This window comes from Gossypium hirsutum, chromosome A09 (genome assembly GCF_007990345.1).
Source record: "Gossypium hirsutum isolate 1008001.06 chromosome A09, Gossypium_hirsutum_v2.1, whole genome shotgun sequence".
Taxonomy (NCBI): domain Eukaryota; kingdom Viridiplantae; phylum Streptophyta; class Magnoliopsida; order Malvales; family Malvaceae; genus Gossypium; species Gossypium hirsutum.
Window position 1 is genome coordinate 36,720,037 of NC_053432.1, and position 26,110 is coordinate 36,746,146.

A 26,110-nucleotide genomic window follows, 5' to 3' on the forward strand; every position below is an offset into this window, starting at 1 on the left:
TTGAATCAAATTTCCATGGTAACTTTCCTTTTCCATTTAAGTCCATAGTTTTCGATAATACTAACTAGTCTTATTTTCGTGAATTCCACCCCTCGAGGAGCAAGACATGTCATGGTGCGTCACCACCTATTCAAATTTATCAGAGTAATAGGTTTGTCTTACGTTATCTATCCAAAGAGAGAAGATTCATTTTGACCGAGAAAGGTAAACCCAATCCTCAATTGTCTTCTCTTCATATTCGTCAAGGTAAGTCATCTAAAAATTTTCAAATATCTTTGCTCAATTCGATTGAAGTTGAAAATTTCCTTGATTTGTTGTTTGGAAATTATTTATACTGTGAGGAGATGGATTTTTCCTTTTGGCATTGTAATGATGTAATTATTATGTTGGAATTTGGAGACACTCCTCACGTTGTTCAAAAACGAAAGGAAGAGTTAGCATACCTTTGGCCATGGCATACCTTGCATGAGCAAGACAAAGGACCAAATGAGTTGCTATATTCGATTAAAGAAATTAAAAGGTTTTGGAGGAGGAATAATGTCTTTAAGTGCCTGCTATCATTTTCAACCAATTATCCCTTGATCCAACTTAGTTTTCATGTTTGCAACGATGGTCTAACGAAACTCTTCGATAAATTTACGTATGCTTGCTTTGACCAATTGAGATTTTTGGCATATGTTCGATTGAATGAATTTTTTATGAACTATCGAACACATTTGAATCTGACTCCTTTGAGTTTCTTGTTACTGGCTGTGGTAAGAATTTTTCAGGTTTGTGTGACATCTTCCATCCCATTTGATCGAGGAAAGCCATGCACGAGTCAAAGTTCTCCCATGGACAAACAGCTTGACTTGAGGACAAGTCGCCTAAAAGAGGGGGGATGATAGAGCACGCCCCGCGAACAAACATTCATGTATTTTGTGCATTCATGTATTTGACAAATACATGAACTTGTAAACACCTTGAATCTGGTCATACATGCACCTAATTAAATGTTGTTCATTCATGCATGTGGGATGTCCAAAAGAGATGTTTCTTCAAGCATTCATTGCGCCATCCATGAGCATTGTACCTACAAGAAATAAAACAATTCATAAGACATCATGTGAACACACATAAATTGAGCACAATGTGAACACATTTAAGTTATGTGATATCTATGACATATTAATAACAAATATTAATATAAGACAAGTTTAATGCTTAAATAAATATGTGCAAATTTTATTTAATGCATTAAAGACAAAACCGAGTTAAACTAAAATAGTGTGGCGTTCACCCATATACCGAGGTTCCTACTTTGCTAAGTAGCGGGTCGAGGTTTATCACTTTCATCCTCCACCTTGAAAGCCTATAAGCATTTGGATCGATATTTTCTAATATTGGAGTGCCTGCTTTTAAGAACCCTTTTCTTCTATATCCATCCTCTATTTACTTCTTTCACTTTCCCTTCCAATTTAGCCGAACCTATACATATTATTCTTATCCATACACCATCATAGAACCATTATACACAGCTTCCGTCCTATTTTTCCATCAACTTCATTTCAAAAGTGAATTGAACGATACTTTCTCGTAAACGATCGGGCAACTCAGCATACGACTCGACCTCCCCGAGGCGGTTCGTATCAGTGTGCCATTGTCTATAGTGTCAAACAGAGATCTGAGATTCACATCACGATTTTGGAAGAAGTTGCAAGATGCTCTGGGTACTAAATTACATTTTAGCACAGCATATCATCCGCAAACAGATGGCCAATCTGAACGGATTATTCAGATACTTGAGGATATGTTGAGATGTTGCATTCTTGAGTTTGAAGGTACGTGGGAACAATATTTACCTTTGATTGAATTCGCTTATAATAACAGTATTCAGTCGAGCATCAAAATGGCACCATAAGAAGCTTTATACAGTCGTAAATGCCGTACACCTTTATATTGGATAGAGCTCAGCGAAAATAAGATTCACGGGGTTGATTTGATAAAAGAAACTGAACAGAAAGTGAAAGTGATCTGAGATTGTTTGAAACCAGCTTCTGATCATTAGAAATCATATGCAAACTTGAAAAGAAAAGATATTGAGTTTGATATTGGTGAGAAAGTGTTTACAAAAGTATCTCCGTGGAAGAAAGTGCTTCGATTTGGTAGAAAAGGCAAATTGAGCACGAGATTTATTGGGCCTTATGAAATCATTGAGTGAGTTGGGTCGGTTGTTTATAGATTGGGGCTACCATCTGAGTTAGAAAAGATACATAATGTGTTTCATGTATCGGTGCTTCGATGGTACAGATCTGATCCTTCACATGTAATTCTTTCATCTGAGATTGAAATTCGGTCTCATATGACCTACGAAGAAAAGCCGATTCGAATCTTATCTCGAGAGGTTAAAGAGTTAAATAATAAGAAGATTTTGTTAGTTAAAGTGATCTGGCATTAGCACGGTATTGAAGAAGCAATGTGGGAGCCTGAAGATGCTATGAAACAACAATATCCAAATCTTTTTAACGGTAAGATTTTCAGGGAAGAAAATCCATAAGGGGGGAGAATTGTAACAGTCTAGTTTTGACCTTAGTCGAAATAGTGGTTTCAGGACCACAAATCCGAGCTAGAAAAATATTTTTAATATTAATTTCTATGTCTATGATACGTAAATTGATATGTGTGAAAATTTCGTACGAAAATTTAACTGTTTGTGTACTTAATTTGCAAAAAGGACCTAATCGCATAAAATGTAAAAGCTGTGTGCTAGATGTTTAAGTGCTTATAAAAAGCTGTGTGCTAGATGTTTAAGTGCTTATTTGAGTTGGCTTTCTAGAGTAAAGGTCCTTATGTGGTTATTTAACCATTGGAGGTTTGAATGGACAAAAAAAGGGGCATGTGTTAGGTGAATTTTTAATTGTTGAATGAAAGGGCAAAATGGTTATTTAGATTTATGTTAATAATAATAAAACAAATGCATGTAAATGGATCATTTTATGTCCATTCTTAATAGAAAATACAAAGAAAATAAAAGAAAAAGAGCACCTATGTGACAGTCCTAATTAGACCCTAGTCGAAAAGTGGTTTCGGGACCACAAAACCGTGTTTTATAAATAATTAAAAGTTATATTCTATGTTCATGATGTGAGTAAATGCATGTGTGAAAGTTTCAAGCATTAATTTGGTCATTTTTAAGTGAATTTATTAAAATGGACTTATATGAAACACTTTAGAAATGTGATAGTTAATTTTTATAATGGTCTATTAGTGCATGTATTAAAAAGAGTGGTTTTGCATGTCAATTTACCCATAATATATATAGTGGCCGGCCAAGAAATGATGATGCTCCACTAATTCTATTTTAATATAATTTTTAAGTTAACAAATGATTTAAATAATTCTAATAAAATGAATTAAAAAAAAAGAAATGATAGGGATGAATAATAGAAGAAAGAGAAGAGAGAAAGGGTGTTCATCTTCTTCTTCTTCTCTCAAAGCCGAAACAAAGATGAAGGAATAAGGGGAAATTTACCCCAAAGCAATTTAGCATTTTTCTTTAGCCAGTAAGAGGTAAGTTTTGAATTGTTGATTTGGTTTTATGATATGTTAAGTTAATAATTGGATGCACTCTTGGTAATGTCAAGAAAGTTGAAACTTTTATGGTGGTTTAGGCATCATGCCATGAATCTAAGTGTTACTATTAGAGGTTATTTTCATGTTGTATGGAATAAAAGGGGGATGATAGTATGGAATGAAGATTTTTGAATAAGTAGTTTAGTAGCACCTTGTACATTCGGTTATATTGAGACTAATTGGAATGTTAATTTCTTTCTCTATGATTATTTTCCTTGTATGTTAAATGGTTCTTTGATAGGGCCGAATGAATTATGAAGGTCATAATAAGAATGTATGAAGTTTAAGGTGCGAATTTTAGTCTTGGTGATATGGATAATTCGGTTGAAATATCGAGTATGGGAGTTACCATTTTAGGTTAAGATCAAAAAATGATTAATAGGCATTAAAAGGTTAAATGTATGAAATTTGAAGTACAAGAACTTATAGGTAATTACATAGGTAATGTTAAATTTAATTTGGTATATTCGGCCATATAGGTGTATATGTTTGTGATATTATTTTTAACTATCTATAATCGATTAAAGGAGTAATATTGGCTTATAAGGTTGAGTTGATTCATGACTTTGTATATTAGAATTAAATTACCTGAGATTAAGTAGTGGTAGTACATTCGGCCTTGAAGCATTAATCGAACATTAGTTCAGGTTTTAATGTTTTGAACAAGGATAGTTATGAAATGAAGTGAAAATCATTAAATTATACATATAAGTATCCAGCAAGGTAATTAAACTACTAAATGTATTTATTCTAGATCAAGAAATCAAAGGGGGAGAATCAAACAAGGGCAAAGCAAAGACAATTGAGTAGTCGATTGGGAATCATTTTCATCCAATATAAGGTTAGTCCTTAAGCATTTTTGTAAGGTTTATTAGTTTGTATATAAATAATACTAGTGAATCATAAAAGAATTCCTTTTGATAGGTATTCTTTTGGAGTGATTTTCCTATTTATTAATGTGACCATATGTGCTATTTGAATTAAGTAAATTGCCTTAGCATAATGAGTTAACATATGGCACTATGTGTGCGGAATTAAGTGGCACTATGTGTGCCGATTTGGATGTTGAAGCATGAGAAAAAAATCCAATGCACTATGTGTGCGGTTTACTATGGCACTATGTGTGTGAGTGTAATAAGCACTATGTGTGCAAATTCGGTTGATAATATAAAATGTGCATGAAAGAACGAAGTAATAGAACTATTAACTAAAATATCGAATTTGAGACATGTGCTGTGTATGTATAAATTTATCTAGTGCATCATTGTTCCATGCTTTGAGGAAATGGATCTAAATCAATTGGGTTGTTTTGGCATTTGATTTGATTGTAGGACTTGGCATGAGATTGAACCGAAAATCTAAGAAATTATAGCATAGTTCGGTATGGTTGGAGTAATTGATTTTGCATTATTTGTTTTCTCTAATGATCTTTTATTAATGGACGGTAGTGTAATGCTTATGACTTACTGAGTTATATACTCATTTGGTGTGTTTACTTGTTACTTATTTAGGTTTCTTTGATCCATTTTGTGTACTCGAGACCATTGTCGAAGTCATCACACCAGCTTGCAACTTTTTGGTACCTCTTCTTAGTTGGTCTAAGAGAACATTTCGGCATGTATAGGCTATTATGTTTTTGTTTGAACTTTGTTATGTATACTTTTAGCCATGCGAATTTGGCTTAAATGTTAAGTTTGGATTTGGTTATATTTAATCATACTATAACTTGTCTTGCCTTTAATGTTTAATGCTTTTAATGAATGATATATATATATAAATTATACATCTGTTTGAGGGATTGAAAATGCTATTAAAATCTTGACTATGTATTTTTGAGTGATTCGATTAGGACATGTTTATATAAGTGATTAACTGCGATATGGCTATTGTATATGATCTTAGTTTTTATAGTGAATTAGCATAATGGATCGTTCGGTTATGTCTAAATATAACATGCTATCGTATGATATGGTTGTTATATGATATAAACTCATGTAATGATTTTGATTGAACTTGATAATGATTGATTATGTGTGCTGGCCATATATGAATAAGAATTGTATAGAGTGGTAAAAATGGATTATGCGATATTAAAGATGAATTTAATGAAATGAAGATGATGGAAGTAATCTCATAGAAACTTTACGATTAAGTATTTGATTCGATAATATCTCGTAACTCGTTCCAGCGAGGAAAATGGGTTAGGGGTGTTACATTTTATTGGAATCAGATCTATGGTTTAGTCGGTTCTAGGACTACCATATTGCGTATGAGTCTAGCTATACATGCCTTAATGTTAGTATTTGATAGTGTGATGACTTTTGACGGTCGAAATTATTGTTTTGATTAGTAAATGGAACCCAATCTAGAGGGAACCTTAGCGGATGACGTTGAAAGTGTAGCGGCTGCTCCTGCGCAAGGGACACCACCTGTTGAGCCTCAATCATCCGCGAATAATCAAGATGATGGGGCAAAACAAGCCTTCTTTACCATGATGAATGAGTGGGTCGCACAATATGCCCGAACTAACCCAGCTGCTCAACCATTCCTGAATTTAAATAATCCGCCTCAGGTGCCTATAATACCATCAATTACTGATCCTGTAAGGCTGAGTAAACCTCTTGTGGATTTGATTAGGAAGCGCGGGGCTGAGGAATTCTGAGACATAGCTACTGATGACGCTGAAAGGGCCGAGTTTTGGCTTGATAACACCATCCGGGTTTTTGATGAGCTATCTTGCACACCTGATGAGTGTTTAAAGTGTGCCATATCTTTGTTACGAGACTCAGCCTACTATTGGTGGAGACCCTTGATTACTATAGTCCCGAAGGAATGAGTTACTTGGGATTTCTTCCAGACGGAATTTCGAAAAAAGTATATTAGTCAACGGTTCATCGATCAAAAGCGTAAAGAATTTTTAGAACTTAAGCAAGGTCGTATGACAGTATCTGAATACGAACGTCAGTTTGTAAGAATCTGTCGATATGCTCGGGAGTGTGTAGCTGATGAAATTGCCATGTGTAAAAGATTTGAAGAAGGATTGAATGAAGATTTAAAGCTACTAGTGGGTATTTTAGAGATAAAAGAATTTGTAACACTAGTTGAACGAGCTTGCAAGGCAGAAGAACTTGGAAAGGAGAAAAAGAAGGCTGAATTTGACGCTAGAGACTTTCGTAAAAGATCGGCGGGTAAAACTTCATTCTTGGCTGTAAAGAAGTTCAGGGAAGATACTAATAAATCGAAGATGACTGCAGGAATTTCTATTAGAGAGCAACCATCAACGACTCTCGAGCTACTTCGGTTGCTAGTGTGGGTAACAATCGCCAAGAAAAACCTGAATGTCCACAATATGGAAGACGACACGTAGGTGAATGTTGGGGTAAGTCTACTAACAGGGCCTGTTACAAATGCGATTCGAAGGATCACTTCATTAAATATTGCACGGAACTTGATGAGAAAAATAAGATGCAAGGTGCAAGACATAGTGGAACAACGACTAGAGGTAGACCACCGAGAATTTCAGGAGGTAGGGGTGGTAGTCAGAGAGGGACTTCTGATACGGCTGTTCGATCTGAGACTTGTGCTCCTGTCAGAGCTTATGCCATTCGCGCACGAGAGGAGGCATCATCTCCTGATGTTATCACTGGTACTTTCACTCTCTTTGAGACTGATGTGATTGCATTGATTGACCCTGGCTCTACTCATTCATATGTATGTGAGACTTTAGCATCCAGTAAGACTCTACCTGTTGAGTCTACTGAGTTCGTAATTCGAGTGTCAAATCCTTTGGGCCGATATGTACTTGTTGACAAAGTGTGTAAAAAATGCCCTCTAATAATCCGAGATTCCTGTTTTCCGGCCGATTTGATGCTTTTACCATTTGATGAATTTGATGTTATTCTTGGTATGGATTGGTTGACCGTACATGATGCAGTGGTGAGTTGCAAAAGAAAGACCATTGATTTGAGGTGTGCAAATAATGAGATAGTCCGAGTTGAGTCTACTGACTTAAAGGGAGTGCCAGCAATAATATCCTTGATGATTGCTCAGAGATATGTGAGAAAGGGGTGTGAAGCATATCTTGCGTACGTATTTTATAGCAAAGAGGTGGAAAGGAAACTTGAATCAATACCAGTGGTTTGTGAGTATTCAGATGTTTTTCCTGAGGAGTTACCGGGATTACCACCTGTTCGAGAGATAGAATTTGGCATCGAACTTGTACCTGGTACCACACAAATCTCGATAGCTCCGTATTGTATGGCACCAACGGAATTGAAAGAATTGAAAACGCAGTTACAAGAGTTGACGGATAGAGGCTTTGCTCGACCGAGTTTCTCACCCTGGGGTGCACCAGTATTATTCGTGAAAAAGAAATATGGAACCATGAGAATGTGCATCAACTATCATCAGTTGAACCAAGCAACAATAAAGAATAAATATCTGTTACCACGTATTGATGATTTGTTTGACCAGCTAAAGGGAGCATCAGTATTTTCAAAGATAAATTTGAGATCAGGTTATTATCAATTGCGAGTTCGAGACTCAGACATACCTAAAACTGCTTTTAGAACAATATACGGTCACTACGAGTTCCTGGTGATGCCGTTTGGACTCACTAATGCCCCTGCGGTATTTATGGACTTAATGAATCAATTTTTCAGACAATATCTGGATCGGTTTGTGGTTGTGTTTATAGATGACATCTTGATTTATTCACGAGATGAAACTGAACATGCTGAGCATTTGAGATTGGCATTACAGATGTTACGAGACAAGCAATTATACGCAAAATTCAGTAAATGTGAGTTTTGGTTGAGAGAGGTTAGCTTTTTGGGGCACGTGGTATCTGCATCGGGTATTAGAGTTAATCCGAACAAAATTTTGGCCATACTCGATTAGAAGCCTCCGAGGAATGTTACTGAAGTTAAGAGCTTTTTGGGACTTGCTGGTTATTACCGACGGTTTGTAAAGGGTTTTTCGATAATAGCTACATCGCTGACAAAACTACTTCAAAAAGATGTTGAGTTTGAATGGTCAGAAAAATGTCAGGAAAGTTTCGATCGATTAAAAACCTGTTTAACTGAAGCTCTAGTGCTAGTACAGTCGAAATTCGATAAAGAGTTTGTTATTTACAGTGATGCATCCTTGCTTGGGCTAGGTTGTGTGTTGATGCAAGAAGGTCAAGTTGTGGCTTACGCGTCGAGACAATTAAAGTCGTATGAGAAAAACTATCCGGCCCATGATCTTGAATTAGCGGCCATAGTATTCGCCTTGAAAATATGGCGACACTACTTGTTTGGAGAGAGGTGTCATATTTATTCGGACCACAAAAGTCTTAAATATTTGATGACTCAAAGAGATTTGAATCTGCGACAAAGACGTTGGCTTGAGTTGTTGAAAGATTATGAACTCGTCATTGATTATCAGCCGGGAAAGGCTAACGTGGTTGCCGATGCTTTAAGTCGTAAAGTGCTGTTTGCTTTGAGAGCGATGAATGTTCACCTGTCTGTTTCATCCGATAATGTGTTAGTAGCAAAATTAAAGGCCAAACCATTTTTGATCCATTAAATACCTGAATCCTAGAAAGTTGATGCTGAATTGGTTGCTAAACGAGTTGAATGTGCTTCAAATGTGGACTCAGAGTTTCAGATTGACGACAATGATTACTTGACGTTCAAAATTCGATTATGTGTTCCAAGAAATTCAGAACTTATTTCAATGATTTTGAGCGAGGCTCATAGTAGTCGAATGTCAGTTCACCCGGGGAGTACAAAAATGTATAACGATCTGAAACGTCAATTTTGGTGGCCTGGCATGAAACGAGACATTTCTGACTTTGTTTCAAGGTGTTTGATATGTCAACAAGTGAAAGCAGAATATCAAGTGCCTTCAGGATTACTTCAGCCGATCATGATACCCGAATGGAAATGGGATCGAGTAACGATGGACTTTGTAACTGGCTTACCGTTGACACAGAGTAAGAAAGACTCAATCTGGGTTATTGTTGATAGATTGACGAAGTCTGCTCTTTTTATCCCTGTTCGTATGGATTTCTCGCTCGATAAATTGGTAGAATTATATGTCTCCCAAATTGTCTGATTGCATGGAGTACCTATTTCTATTGTGTCGGATAGAGATCTGAGATTTACATCGCGATTTTGGAAGAAATTGCAAGAAGCATTGGGTACCAAGTTGCATTTTAGCACCGCTTTTCATCCCCAGACTGATGGTCAATCTGAGCGGATAATTCAGATACTCGAAGATATGTTGAGATGTTGTATCCTAGAGTTTTGTGGTTCATGGGAAAGGTATTTGCCTTTGATTGAATTCGCTTACAACAATAGTTTTCAATCAACCATTAAGATGGCACCTTACGAGGCTTTGTATGGTCGTAAATGTCGTACACCCTTGTTTTGGACTAAACTTAGTGAAAGTAAAATTTTTGGGGTTGATTTAATTAAAGATGTTGAGCAGAAAGTAAAAGTAATCCGTGAAAGTCTGAAAGTAGCATCGGATCGTCAGAAGTCATATGCGGATTTAAAAAGAAAAGACATTGAATATCAGGTTGGAGACAAAGTGTTTCTTAAAGTTTCACCTTGGAAAAAGGTGCTCAGATTTGGCCGTAAGGGCAAATTGAGTCCTAGATTCATCGGGCCGTATGAAATATCTGAACGAGTTGGACCAGTCGCATACCGATTAATTTTACCCCCTGAACTTGAAAAGATTCACAACGTCTTTCATGTCTCTATGCTTCGACGATATAGGTCTGATCCATCGCACATAATTACTCCATCTGAGATCGAGATTCAATCTGATTTGAGTTACGAAGAAGAATCGGTTCGCATTTTAACACGTGAAGTAAAAGAATTGCGAAATAAGAAAATCCCATTAGTGAAGGTACTGTGGCATAAACACGGGGTCGAAGAAGCTACTTGGGAACTTGAGGACTCTATGAAGGATCGATATCCTAATTTGTTTGCTGGTAAGATTTTCGGGGACGAAAATTCCTTATGTGGGGGAGAGTTGTGACAGTCCTAATTAGACCCTAGTCGGAAAGTGGTTTCGAAAAAATTGAGTTTTATAAATAATTAAAAGTTATATTCTATGCTCATGATGTGAGTAAATGCATGTGTGAAAGTTTCAAGCATTAATTTGGTTATTTTTAAGTGAATTTATTAAAATGGACTTATATGAAACACTTTAGAAATGTGATAGGTTAATTTTTATAATGGTCTATTAGTGCATGTATTAAAAAGAGTGGTTTTGCATGTCAATTTACCCATAATATATATAGTGGCCGGCCAAGAAATGATGATGCTCCACTAATTCTAATTTAATATAATTTTTAAGTTCACAAATGATTTAAATAATTCTAATAAAATGAATTAAAAAAAAGAAATGATAGGGATGAATAATAGAAGAAAGGGAAGAGAGAGAGGGTGTTCATCTTCTTCTTCTTCTCTCAAAGCCGAAACAAAGATGAAGGAATAAGGGGAAATTTACCCCAAAGCAATTCGACATTTTTCTTTAGCTAGTAAGAGGTAAGTTTTGAATTGTTGATTTGGTTTTATGATATGTTAAGTTAATAATTGGATGCACTCTTGGTAATGTCAAGAAAGTTGAAACTTTTATGGTGGTTTAGGCATCATGCCGTGAATCTAAGTGTTAGAATTAGAGGTTATTTTCATGTTGTATGGAATAAAAGGGTAGAATTAGAGGTTATTTTCATGTTGTATGGAATAAAAGGGGGATGATAGTATGGAATGAAGATTTTTGAATAAGTAGTTTAGTAGCACCTTGTACATTCGGTTATATTGAGTGTAATTGGAATGTTAATTTCTTTCTCTATGATTATTTTTCTTGTATGTTAAATGGTTCTTTGATAGGGCCGAATGAATTATGAAGGTCATAATAAGAATGTATGAAGTTTAAGGTGCAAATTTTAGTCTTGGTGATATGGATAATTCGGTTGAAATATCGAGTATGGGAGTTACCATTTTAGGTTAAGATCAAAAAAATGATTAATAGGCATTAAAAGATTAAATGTATGAAATTTGAAGTATAAGAACTTATAGGTAATTACATAGGTAATGTTAAATTTAATTTGGTATATTCGGCCATATAGGTGTATATGTTTGTGATATTATTTTTAACTATCTATAATCGATTAAAGGAGTAATATTGGCTTATAAGGTTGAGTTGATTCATGACTTTGTATATTAGAATTAAATTACCTGAGATTAAGTTATCTTAGTAATGGTAGTACATTCGGCCTTGAAGCATTAATCGAACATTAGTTCAGGTTTTAATGTTTTGAACAAGGATAGTTGTGAAATGAAGTGAAAATCATTAAATTATACATATAAGTATCCAGCAAGGTAATTAAACTACTAAATGTATTTATTCTAGATCAAGAAATCAAAGGGGGAGAATCAAACAAGGGCAAAGCAAAGACAATTGAGTAGTCGATTGGGAATCATTTTCATCCAATATAAGGTAAGTCCTTAAGCATTTTTGTAAGGTTGATTAGTATGTATATAAATAATACTAGTGAATCATAAAATAATTCCTTTTGATAGGTATTCTTTTGGAGTGATTTTCCTATTTATTAATGTGACCATATGTGCTATTTGAATTAAGTAAATTGCCTTAGCATAATGAGTTAACATATGGCACTATTTGTGCGGAATTAAGTGGCACTATGTGTGCCGATTTGGATGTTGAAGCATGAGAAAAAAATCCAATGCACTATGTGTGCGAGTGTAATAAGCACCATGTGTGCAAATTCAGTTGATAATATAAAATGTGCATGAAAGAACGAAGTAATAGAACTATTAAATAAAATATTGAATTTGAGACATGTGCTGTGTATGTATAAATTTATCTAGTGCATCATTGTTCCATGCTTTGAGGAAATGGATCTAAATCAATTGGGTTGTTTTGGTATTTGATTTGATTGTAGGACTTGGCATGAGATTGAACCGAAAATCTAAGAAATTATAGCATAGTTCGATATGGTTGGAGTAATTGATTTTGCATTATTTGTTTTCTCTTATGATCTTTTATTAATGGACGGTAGTGTAATGCTTATGAATTACTGAGTTATATACTCATTTGGTGTGTTTACTTGTTACTTATTTAGGCTTCTTTGATCCATTTTGTGTACTCGGGACCATCGTCGAAGTCATCACACCAGCTTGGAACTTTTTGGTATCCTCTTCTTAGTTGGTCTAAGAGAACATTTCGGCATGTATAGGCTATTATGTTTGTGTTTGAACTTTGTTATGTATACTTTTAGCCATGCGAATTTGGCTTAAATGTTAAGTTTCGATTTGGTTATATTTAATCATACTGTAACTTGTCTTGGCTTTAATGTTTAATGCTTTTAATGAATGATATATATATATATTATACATATGTTTGAGGGATTGAAAATGCTATTAAAATCTTGACTATGTATTTTTGAGTGATTCGATTAGGACATGTTTATATAAGTGATTAACTGCGATATGGCTATTGTATATGATCTTAGTTTTTAATTTGATTTAGCATAATGGATCGTTTGGTTATGTCTGAATATAACATGCTATCGTATGATATGGTTGTTATATGATATAAACTCATGTAATGATTTTGATTGAACTTGATAATGATTAATTATGTGTGCTGGCCATATATGAATAGGAATCGTATAGAGTGGTAAAAATGGATTATGCGATATTAAAAATGAATTTAACGAAATGAAGATGGTGGAAGTAATCTCATAGAAACTTTACGATTAAGTATTTGATTCGGTAATATCTCATAACTCACTCCAGCGATGGAAACGGGTTAGGGGTGTTACAACCTAGGGTTCAGCCATTGTATTCCTTGATTGAGGTATGTTTTTGCTTCGGTTTTTGATAATTTCTACGTTTTTGTGATCGTTGCTAAGTGCACTATAAAGCCCATGCTTCAATTTCTTATTTTTATGATGATTTTGAAATATACCATGGATGAATTCACGAGTTTTGTGTTGTTAAATGGTAAATTATGGAAGGTATGTTTTAGATTAACATATGTTATCTTTGAATTTTTGATGAAATTGAGTAAATTGGGCTAATTTGTAAAAATGTTATTTTGAGGGGCTTAAATGTGAAATAAATGAAATGTGTGAACTAGTATGAGTTCTAGGAGAATTCAGCCAAGGTTCTGTATATGCAAATTATGTGTATTTTGTGATTTTGTGAAAGAGGGACTAAAGTGTCGAAATGTGAAAACATTAGGACTAATTTGCAAATTGTCCTAAATATGTATTTATGGATTGAATTGAATTATTTGGTGAATAAAAGGATTAATTTTGAATACTTATAGATCAAGAAAAGAGGAGTTAGGATTTAGATCGAGGAAAATCGAAGATTATAGAATAAACGTTTGAGTCGACACCTTCAAGTGCAAGGTAAGTTCGCACTTAAAATGTGATGTTAAGTAAGTTTTGATGCCTTTATTCTACATGGGTTGTATATAATTGAATTGGATAATATTGTGATGAATCGAAAGCTTTGGCACTAAATGTGGGATTTAAACTAGCTTTGGCACTAAGTGTGCGATTTAACTAGCATCGGATACCTGAGGCACTAAGTGTGCGATACCAACTTAGTCTCGGTTATTTGAGATGGCACTAAGTGTGCAGAAATATTTAGCTTCGGCTAACCTTATAGCACTAAGTGTGCTGATGTGTAAAACACGAATAACTTATGGAGTCTTATAACATTCAACATGAGGTAAGTACAAAAGTGAATAAGTATGGGAAGCTTCATGTATGTGTAATGCTTGAGTGGTAGATGATGTTATGTATATGAATCTCATTGAGTTGATATAGCTATATGGATTGAAATTGTGCAAATACTCATAGGTTATCATTTTATGTTTATATATTATGAATGTTTTGTGTACGAGCTTACTAAGCTTTTGAAAGCTTACTCTGTATGATTACTATCTGTTTTACAGTTATCGTAGCTACCGAAGGCTCGGGGATGGTCAAGGATCGTCACCACACTATCGATCTCATTTTGGTACTTTTGAAAATATAAATATTTGAAGTATGGCATATATAGGCTAGTAGTTGTGAAGTATGTTTTGTGATGTATATATATTTAGCCATGTGATTTGGCTAATTTGGGTTTGAACTTATGGTTGAGAAAGGTTTATGGTATGTGATGTTAATTTGCAACTATGGCATGAATGATGTATGTTTTAGCATAAAGAATGGTTGATTGGGTTGTAGATGTATGTTTGTTTCCTTGTTGTAGGTTGACCCATAATGGGTGGCAAGTTGGCTTAAACCAAGCCTTCATTGTGCCACACAGTCAGGGGACACGGGCGTGCCTTGTGGCCATGTAAGAAAAATAGTATTCTCTTAAAAATTACACAACCTTGACAAACGGGCGTGTCATATGGCCGTGGGCTAAAGTTTGTAGCTAGCTTAGTATCACACGGCCATAGAACACGGGCGTGCCTATTGGCCGTGGGTGAAAGTCAGTATGGTCACCCTGTTTTGGCACGGCTGGTTCACATTGGTGTGTTTGATGCCCGTGAAAGGCACACAGCCTAGACACAGGGGCATGTAACCTTAACAAAATAGAAAAATTTTCTAAGTGTTGAAAGTTGTGAACGTGTTCGGTTTAGTCCCAACCTCTTCCTAATGCATGTTTAAGGTCTCATTGACCTAAGAAAGGGACTTATGCTGATGTTTGACTATGCTATGATGTTTGTGAAATGAAGGCGAAGTGTTTTGATATGTTTGGTAATGCCGCTTAACCCTAGTCCGGCGATGGATACGGGTTAGGGGTGTTACAAATACACCAAGATGCCATCTATAAAAACCACTGCAAATTGATCCAGATAGGGCTGGAACACTAGGTTCATTGTAACACCCCAAACCCAACCTAGACATTATGGCCAAATCTGTGATGTCACATTGGATTGTGTTTTGAAAAGTGTAGTTCTATTAGAAAAGTCCGTTTGTGTTAAAACATCATTTCTGATCTTAATGAGAAGCTAACTTATTTTATTCATTTGTTAAGTTCCATGTTTGTCCAGCAAAACTTTTTCATACTAAATCATAACTACACTTTAACACATTGTTCGTTGCTGAAGCTTTTAAAACAAGTTACGTGGTATGGTAGTTGAAAAACATTTACCTTTTGAAAACTTGAGTCTTACGGTTAAAAGATATAAGTCAATGTAAATAAATCCCCAAATAAAAATAAAAACTTAAAACGGGTTTATTACATAAAATTTACCCAAATAAAACTACCTTTACTAGAAATCAAAAACAAAAAACATAAACAGTGGTGTGGCCATCTCCAAGTCCCTCACAGCACCGACCCGCCTAAGGATTACCTGGGCAGATAAGCAGAAGAGTGAGTTTATGGAAACTCAGTGTGTAATCCCTATTTATCAAATAGTAAATCATACAGTGTAAATAGTCTGGGCCTAAGCCCTTATCAGTAGCAATATCAGTGTGGGCCTTAGCCTATTACGGTAATAGTAACATTATGGGCCTTAGCCCAATTCAGTACAGTATTAGAGCTGCAAACAGAGATCCTACCCATCCATCCTCTACACTCCACTCCGTCCAACCCTACACTCCATGTGGGGATAAAATCGACCCACTCATCCCTACACTCCAGAATATAACACCGGTTGCGGTACTAAACAGTATATGCAGCAGAGCTACCAGTATAATACACTTCCTCCAAACATATCAAACCCACCCCCATGCAACATGTCATGTCATAATATATATGTGTATGCAAAATGTCATGCTCGAATACAGTCAAATATAGCATAGGGGTATATTAGTCATTTTACCTCTAGGGGTATAACAGTCATTTCATTAGTATGGGGTCTAAGTGTACTTACTGACCCATCAGTAGGCCCACAGTCGACTTAGATGACCCATGCGGCCTTAATAGTCAAACAGAGGAAATGGGCCCAAAGCCCATAATACGGTCCATGTGGGTCGACACGCTCCTGTGGCCTAACTAGCCCAAATAATGGCCTTGGCCATGTAAACTACACAGCTGACCCAATTATCTCCACACAACATTGAGGTTTACCCGTGCAAGGCCCATGAGCTCGTGGGGCCCACACGACCCATTTCGGCCCAACGAGGCCCAAAGCGACCTAAGCCCATGAAATCTCTCCTGGTGGTCTCTAAATTCACATGCTCGCGCTTATGTATTTAGATGACCACATGAGTGAGTGTATGCCTGTGTGGCATCGATGTTACCAGTTTTCCAGATTTTTCTATTTCACAATTGTAGTGTGATTACACACCTATTCGCAAGGATGCAACAGAACCACGAGCACTCTAACCTATTTCACAAAAGCTATGGTTAGATGTCTAACAATCGAGTTGAAGAAGCCTTAATCAAACTCCCTTCACCAAAATATTACCTTTCACTTGCTAGACTAATCAATTAAAGTTTGCCTACCACTTTGCTGCAAGAACCCAATCCTTAGACCTTAATGGTTATCTGCACTCTAGTAAAAACCTTATCAACCCGCACATAAGAAAATAGTTGAACTAGCAGAACAATCGCTTACCGAAACGTAGGATATGGATTAGAAGAAAAGTATATTCAGCTCACACCACACAAAAGCCGAAAGTACCCAAAAGATAGGAGCCTTATACCTAACAACAAAATAGCCGTAAATGGAGATATTAGATTAAACCCTTAGCGCAATAGAAAAATGAAAGAAAGATAGAAAGAACAACCATGCACCTACACACCAGATCGATCGAGAATCAACAGTTCAGAATCGAGAGAAAAGAATAAGGTATTCAGCTACCCTCTTAAGATGAAAATGGCATAAGATCAAGAAGCAATCAGTCTAAGCAACAATGAGGGAAAAGAGTGGGGATCAGTTAAAACAAAAGAGTCAAATGAGGGGAAAAACAAAAGGGATTTCGGCTAAAAATGAGGGGAAAAACAAAAGGGATTTCGGCTAAAGCAACTCGATTGATGAAAGAAGGAAGGGTGTTTGGGCAAGGTTTTTGAGAGAAAGAAGAAAAGAAAATTGGCAAAACAAGAGGCTAAAAAGAAAATAAATTCAAGAACCAAAAAGAGCACGAACAACACTCGAAATCAACAAAATGGAGGATGCTACTTCCACTTCCTAATACAATCTACTTCCAAAGAAGGAATAGAGAAAAATGCCACAGTCAAAATTGAACACTAAAGGGGTCCTCTACCACAATCGAAATTCTTCAATAGATCACTTGCCAATTCGGCAATGACTCTCTCCCCCAACCTCAAATCCCACCTTTTCCTCCCCTAATCACTCTTAAAATCGCTCCCCCATCATCTCCTCATGCAACCAATTCAAACTATACTCAAATAAGTAGAGTTTCGGTCAACAACAACCTCCTACACGGCAAGAGCAGCAAAATAAAACATCCTTGTGCGCAACAAGGCTCAAACTCAAGACCTACTAGCAGCAGTAATACGCCTTTACCCCCTAAACCAACCAACTTTTTATAACATATCTTTCCCTATATTTATTTAAGAATCTTACCACCAGGAGTCAGGGTTTATTCAAGCTAAAAATCAAAATTTAGTTGACCTCTCCAACACTCCTCAGGACACTCAACCACTGAAGCAAGTACATTTATGCAACAAACATACAAAAATAAATATCTAAATTTTTGGGGCATTACAACTCTAGCCCCTAAGAGAAAATTTCGGCCTCAAAATTTACCTGGCCAAAACATATGGGGGAATTATTGTTGCATCACCCCTTCAAGTTCCCACGTGGCTTGCTCAGAACTATGACTACACCATAGCACCTTAACTAGTGGAATTGACACATTCACATCACGGTCTAAAATCTAAACCGGCTCCTCCTCAAAAATCAGATCAGGCCTAACCTCAATCTCTTCAGTTAAAATGATGTGCGCCAAATCAGAATGATATTACCTCAACATAGAGACCTGGAACACGTCACGAATCTGGTCTAACTCTGGGGGTAACTCAAGCTGATAGGTAACAATCCTACATGTTTCAGTATACGGTAAGGCCCAATGAACCTAGGACTTAATTTTCCCTTCTGACTAAACCTCAGTATCTTCTTCCATGGCGAGACCTTAAGAAACACCAAGTCTGCTATAGAATACTCAATCTCCTTATGCTTCAGATCCGCATAAGACTTCTGCCTGTCGGATGCCACCTTTAGACGATCCCAAATCAACCTCACTTTATCCGCATATCAGAAATCAACTCAGGGCCTAGAACATGCTGCTCACCCAACTCAGTCGAACAAGAAGGAGTACGGCACCTACGACCATATAATGCCTTGTAAGATGCCATCTGTATGCTAGACTGGTAGCTATTATTGTATGCAAGCTTTGCCAATGGCAAATAATCCTCCCAATTGCCCCGAAAGTCAATCACACAACTCCTTAACATGTCCTCCAATATCTGAATCACCCTCTCTGACTACCATCTGTCTTAGAATGGAACGCAGTACTGAAGTCCAACCTTGTACCCAATGCTTCATGCAACTTTTTCCAGAACCGAGATGTGAAGTGAGGATCTCTATTAGATATTATAGAAATCGGTACCCCATACAGTCGCACTATCTCAGATACATATAGTTTAGCCAATTTTTGCAGCGAGTAATCAGTACGAACAGGTATGAAGTGGGCAGACTTGGCCAATCGGCCCACGATGACCCATACAAATCTTTCTTAGAAAGCGTTAGGGGTAGCCCACTAACAAATTCCGTAGTTACGCTCTCCCACTTCCAAAGCGAAATCTTAACTGGCTGAAGCAACCCTGAAGGTAACTGGTGCTCAGCCTTAACTAGCTAACAAGTAAGGCATTTACCCATGAAGTCGGTAATTTCACGCTTAAGAATTGGCCACCAATATAACTCACAAAAGTCTCGATACATCTTGTTCCCACCAGGATGCATAGCATAAGGACTACTATGCGCTTCTTGCAATATAGACTGCCTCAAATCAGTATTCCTTGGTACAAACACTCTCCCACAAAAACAGAGTACCCTTCGCTATTCAGCCCAAAATCTAAAGTTTCCCCATTCTCTATCTGTAAATTGAGGGCCCAATGACTCATCTTCCAACTATTTACCTTAATGTGTTCAACCCACCTCAGTTTTACTTGAAGTTCGGCCAATAGACTACCATCGTTGAATAAGCTGAGACGAGCAAACATCGCCCTTAGATCAATAACAGCCCTGCCGCTCAGTGCGTCAGCTACCACATTAGCCTTACCAGGGTGATATTTAATCGAACAGTCATAATCTTTAAGCAGCTCAACCCATCTACACTGCCTAAGGTTTCTCTCCTTCTGGGTGAAGAGATACTTAAGGCTCTTGTGATTCGTGTAAATGATACACTTCTCACTATACAAATAATGCCTCCAAATTTTTAGTGGAAAAACCACTGCAGCCAACTCCAAGTCATGAGTCGGGTAATTCGCTTCATGTATCTTAAGCTGACGAGACGCATATGCAACTACCTTACCCTCTTGCATCAGCACATATCCCAAGCCAACATGTGATGCATCGCTGTAGATAGTGAATTCCTTCCCAGATTCTGGCTGTACTAAGATAGGGGCCTCAGTCAGAACTTTATTAAGTCTCTCAAAACTTTGTTGCTACTTATCAGTCCAGTCAAAAGGTACCCCTTTATGCAGTAACTTAGTCAGAGGTGCAACAATCAACGAAAACCCTCAACAAATCATTTACAATACCCTGCAAGACCCAGAAAACTTTAAATCTCAGATATCGACTTGGGTTGTTTCCAATCCAGAACCACTTTAATTTTTTGAGGATCAACCCTAGTCCCCTCAACAGACACCACATGATCCAAAAAAGTTACCTCTCGTAGCCAGAATTCACACTTACTAAATTTAACGTATAATTGTTTCTCCCTTAAAATCTACAGAACAACTCAAAGATGTGCGTCATGTTCCTCCTCAGTCCTTGAATACACCAGAATGTCATCTATAAACACCACTACGAATCGATCCAGATAAAGCTGGAACACTTGGTTCATCAATTCCATAAAAGCTGCTGGTGCATTCGTTAGTCCAAACGACATCACTAGAAACCCGTAATGACCGTAACGAGTCCTAAAGGCTATCTTGTAAACATCAGTCTCCTTGACCCTCAGTCGATGATACCCCGATCGAAGATAATCTTAGAGAAGACCTAAGATCCTCGAAACTGGTCGAATTGATCGTCAATCCTCAGTAGACGTACTTATTCTCGATAGTCAATTTGTTCAGTTGCCGATAGTCAATGCACATACGCATGGTTCCATCCATTTTCACAGATAACACCGGTACTCCCCATGGAGACACACTAGGATGAATGAACCCTCAATCTAGTAACTCTTGAATCTATGGTTTAAGCTCTTCTTGTAATATCCTGATTTTGGGCCTAGTCGGAATAGTGGTTTCGTGACCACAAAATTCGAGATAGAAATAATTATTTTATGATTATTTTGAGGTCTATGATATGATTGCATGATTGTGTGAAAATTTTGTGAAGAAATTTTATGCATAAAGTGCTTAAATTGAAATTAGAGACTAAATCGAATAATTTGCAAAACTTGCATTCTAGAAGTTTCTAGTCTGAAATTGTTTTGAAATATTAATTAGGAGGTCTTAAATAGCAATTTTACCAATTTCTAAGTCTATGGACAAAAATTGGACATGGATGGAATTTTTGGAAAGTTTAGTAGTAAGGGCATTTTGGTCATTTAGGGGTAAAATGAATTAAAATACAAAATTAAAAGCCAATTTTGCTCATCTTCAACCCCATGGCCGAATATAGCAAGGAGAAAACATGGCTAGGGTTTTTCAAGCTTCCAAGCTCGATTGTAAGTCTGTTCTAGCCTCATTTTTAATTATTTTTACATTTTTAGAGTCCCGGTAGCTCGATTAAGCTTATGCTAGCAATAATTCAACCTAGGGTTCATATTTGGAAAAATATCCATAGGTGAAATTTGTGTATTTTGGTGTTTTATGATAGAATATGAGGTTTTAAATTATGTTAGACAACTTGTACTACTCGGTTTTAAGTGAAAACGAGGAAAAGGGCTTAATCGGTAAAAATACCTAATAGTCATAAGTACATGTTAGAGTGAGAATTTGATGTTACCATAGAAGGGAAAAATGATCGGCATGTCATAAAACATAAGAAAATAGGCTGAAGTTTAATTTACGAGCTTTGGGGCAAAAGTGTAAATATGCAAAAGTTTAGGGGCAAAGCTGTAATTTTGTCAAAATATGATTTTGGGTCAATTTGTATAATGTGAGTCCTAATTAGACTATATTTTAAATGATAGAGCAAGGAAAACTAAAATTTGGGCTAAAATGGGGAAAATACCAATTGTGGACGAAATGGTAAAAGTAGCCATTTTCGCATACGAGGTAAGTTCATATGTAAATGTTGGTAACATAGTTATTATTTTAAATGTTTTAATGTTATTTAAATGATATGATAATTATTATGAAATATTATACTGTGATAATTGTTTGTTAATATGTCAAATTATGTGATATACTTGGAAAATGTGAAATACTACCGAGTATCGGTAACGGCGTTCCGTAGAAGATGGTTGAGACACATGATTGGGAAAAAGGTCCCGTTGAACCTTAGGAAAGGATTAGGATACAAGTGACATGTCACTAGGGTGTTTGGGCATCCGAACTCGTTGAGTTGAGTCCGAGTTCACTTATGGATGCGAATGTCCGAACTCGTTGAGTTGAGTCCGAGTTCGAGAGATGTAACTAGGCATCCGAGCTCGTTGAGTTGAGTCTGAGTTCACTTATGAATGCGAACGCCCAAGCTCGTTGAGTTGAGTCCGAGTTCACTTATGGGCGGGTTACATGGTAGCTTGGCTACATATGTGGCACTTTGTGCAAACTTTCCATGTATCCGAATTATATTCCGATGTGTTCAACGGGTAAAATTCTACTCAAATGGAGGAATACTCGAGATGAAAGGGACGTATTGGTAAGTGTTGTGAAATGAATACTTTGAACAAGTATGTACTTAACCCTCAGGTTGAAAACTCGATATAACAACAATATGGTAAGATGATAAATGAAAATGTCATATGAATGTCTCGGTGATGATTATGCAAATGATGTTTTATGTTTGCATATGTAGTTGTGTTACTTGCTATTTGCATGTGAGCTTACTAAGCATTTATACTTACTCCCTCCTTTTCATTCCTTGTAGTGTTGACAAGCCAGCTCGAAAATCGGGAACGGTCAGAGGCATGCTCACACTATATCCGTATACCATCTTGGCATAATGGCTTGCATATTTTGAGTATGGCATGTATAGCATTATAATCATTTTGTATATATGGTCTTATGATATTGTTATTGAGTGGTATGGAAATTCTTGGTAATGATTAGCCATTGGAATGGCTAATCATGATCATATTTGGTGTTATGTATGCTAAATTACTAGCTAATCCATGGAAAACATGAAATAGGTAAAATTTACCATAAAATAGATTCAGACAGCAGCAGTGACGTGAGTTTGAAAAATCATTAAAAATATTAGAGATACAATTACATGGTGAATAAAATATGGAATTGAAGAATTATGAGTCTATTTTCATATGGATGGAGCAAAACAGGTATATGAGTTATATTTTATGAGATGTTTAAATTTTTGTGAAACAGGGCCAGAGCAATTTCTGGATCCCCTGTTCTGACTTTGGAAATTCACCATAAATTGTTCAAAGATAATTAGAAGTCATGATTTATATTTACAGATTCCTTGTTGAGTGTAGTTTTATTAGAAATAAATGGCATAGTCATTGTGACTCTGTACAGGGAGATATCTGATTCGTAATACACAGAGGTCAGAGCAGCCAAACCCTGAAATAGTGGAGATTTTAACTAATAAACTGTACTAATTGGCTCAACCAAAAATTCTATAAAAAAATTAGTAAATAGATATATGAGTCTAGTTTCAGGGAAAATTTACGGAATTTGATTTTGAATTTCGTAACTCTAGATATAAATTTTTAAGAAACTATGACACAGATTGTTAGCTTGACTGAAAATTTTAAAAATAAATTGTTTGAGCTGTTTAAGTAATGAATTAAGTCTGTTAACACCTCGTGTTCGACTCCGGCGACGGTCTCGGGTACAGGACGTTACACTTCTAGCTCCTTTGGTACCATTCTATAAGTGGCGATAGACACTGGGGTTGTACCAGGCAAGAGCTCTATCCCAAACTCAACTTCACGGTTAGGAGGTAACCCCGGTAGCTCATCGGGAAAGACATTTGGAAAATCCTTAACTGCTCTGATATCTCTAAATGCTGAAACATTATAACCAGAGGCACTGACGTAGGTTAGATATGCCTCGCAACCCTTACGAACCAACTTCTTAGCTCTAAGTGTAAAAATCGCATTTGAGAGATAGTTTCAATGCTCCCCAATCACAATTACGTCATCACCCTTTTGAGTTCTCAGTATCATTCGCTTTCCAGCACAATCCAAATTTTCCTGATGCTTAACCAGCTAGTCCATGCCCAATATTATGTCTAATTCCCCAAAAGGAAGTTCCATTAAGTCTGCTAAAAAGACCATTCCTTGAACCTCTAAAGGTACATCCTTAAACAATTTATTCACTCTCACTGATTGCCCTAATGGACTGAACACGGTAACCTCACTCGTAGTGTTTTCAACCATTATACCCAAAGTCTCAAACACAGTGCATGCTATATAAGAGTGCATAAATCCAACATCAATCAATGCAGTATAAGGTACATTATGAATAAAGAACGTACCCATAATAACATCTAGGGCGTATCCATCCTCTAAACAACATGCAACATAAACCAGTGTTGGCTGCCTCAACTCAGTATAACCAGCATCTCTGCCCGGTCCTCCACGACCACAGCCCATACCATTTCCACCTCTGGCCTGACCACGGCCTCTTGATGGCTACTAATAACCTCTTTGCGACTAAACAGTACCCATACCAGTAGCTTGTATCTGATCGGGCCTCCACAGACAATCCCTGATATTGTGCTCTATAGATTAGCACATCAAACATGCCCCTATCCGTACCCAGTACTCGCCATGATGGCATTTCCCACAAACAGTACAGGGCTGCGACCCAAAAGTAGCAACAGGGGGCCTAACCCTGACTGGCCCATCAACTCTGGCCTTTTTCTTAGGCCTCAAAGCTAAACTTGAAGGCTCCAAAACCCTTTTGTTCCTTCCCCTGTTCGACTCACGATTTTGGCACTCAACACGTTTCACATCCTCGGCGATCTTCGCCATTTCTACTAACACAGCAAAATCTCACCACTCTATGGAGCTATCAAAACTCGTAAACCATCTCTGAGGGCATCCTCAAAATGCACGTAGTGCTCATACTCAGTTGCCACCATACCTCGAGCATAGCGGCTCAATTGAAAAAAAATTTCCTCATATTCAGCCACGGACTTATCCCCTGGGTCAGATTCAGAAACTCCCTCCTACAAGTATCTACATAGCTAGCGCCCACATATTTCCCCTAGAATGCATTCATGTAAAACTGCCAAGTCACTCGATCAGGCTGAGTACCCTCTTTCATAGTAAGCCACCACTTGTAGGCTTCACCTCTCAACAACGACACTACACATTTTAGTTTCTACTCTGGGGTGTAGTCGAGGTCATCCATGATCATATCTGTGGCCTTTATCCAATAATCAGCCACACTAAGGGCAACTCCAGCAATACCCCTAAAGATTTCAGCCCCATTAGACCTGAGTCGTTCCGTTACCGACCTATGGCCCACAGTACTAGTATTAGGCCCAGTGACCCTTTCTAGAATTTGCAGCATAGCTTGAGACAATGCGTCATCCCCAGCCACACGATCATGTGACCAGCCTCAGTCATAGGTGAAGCCGGTGCCTCTCTTGCCTCAATGTTAGGCATATGGCCCGATGCCGAAGACACAGCCCGAGCACCACCACGGCCTCCGTCGCGGCCCCTTGTATCCCTTCCACGAGTACCTCTGGTGCTTATTACGTATTATCTATATTAATAGTTTTATGCATCAGTTTTACAGTTCTAATGTTTATTAACAGATATTTTAAGAAAAATAGTATCATAAATTTAGAGTTTTTGTTTTCACAATTTGCAGTCTTACTACAGTTTTAGGTTACCCTAATAAAGGTTTCAGTACAGTCTATTATCTACGGTAATCTCAGTATTTCAATTAAATCGAATAGTAGTTTTAGAAAACTTACAGGATTGATGCCAGAGACTCAGTAGACCACACATTCAGAAACAACACCTCAAAATATTTTTCCACCACTTGCAACAATTCTTTTGAAATTTACATTTTTCGAAAAAAACCCATATTCATAGCTTAGTTTTGCAACCTGGTTCTGATACCACTAAATGTAATACCCTAAACTTGGCCTAGACGTTATGGCTGAATCTGTAATGTCACATTGG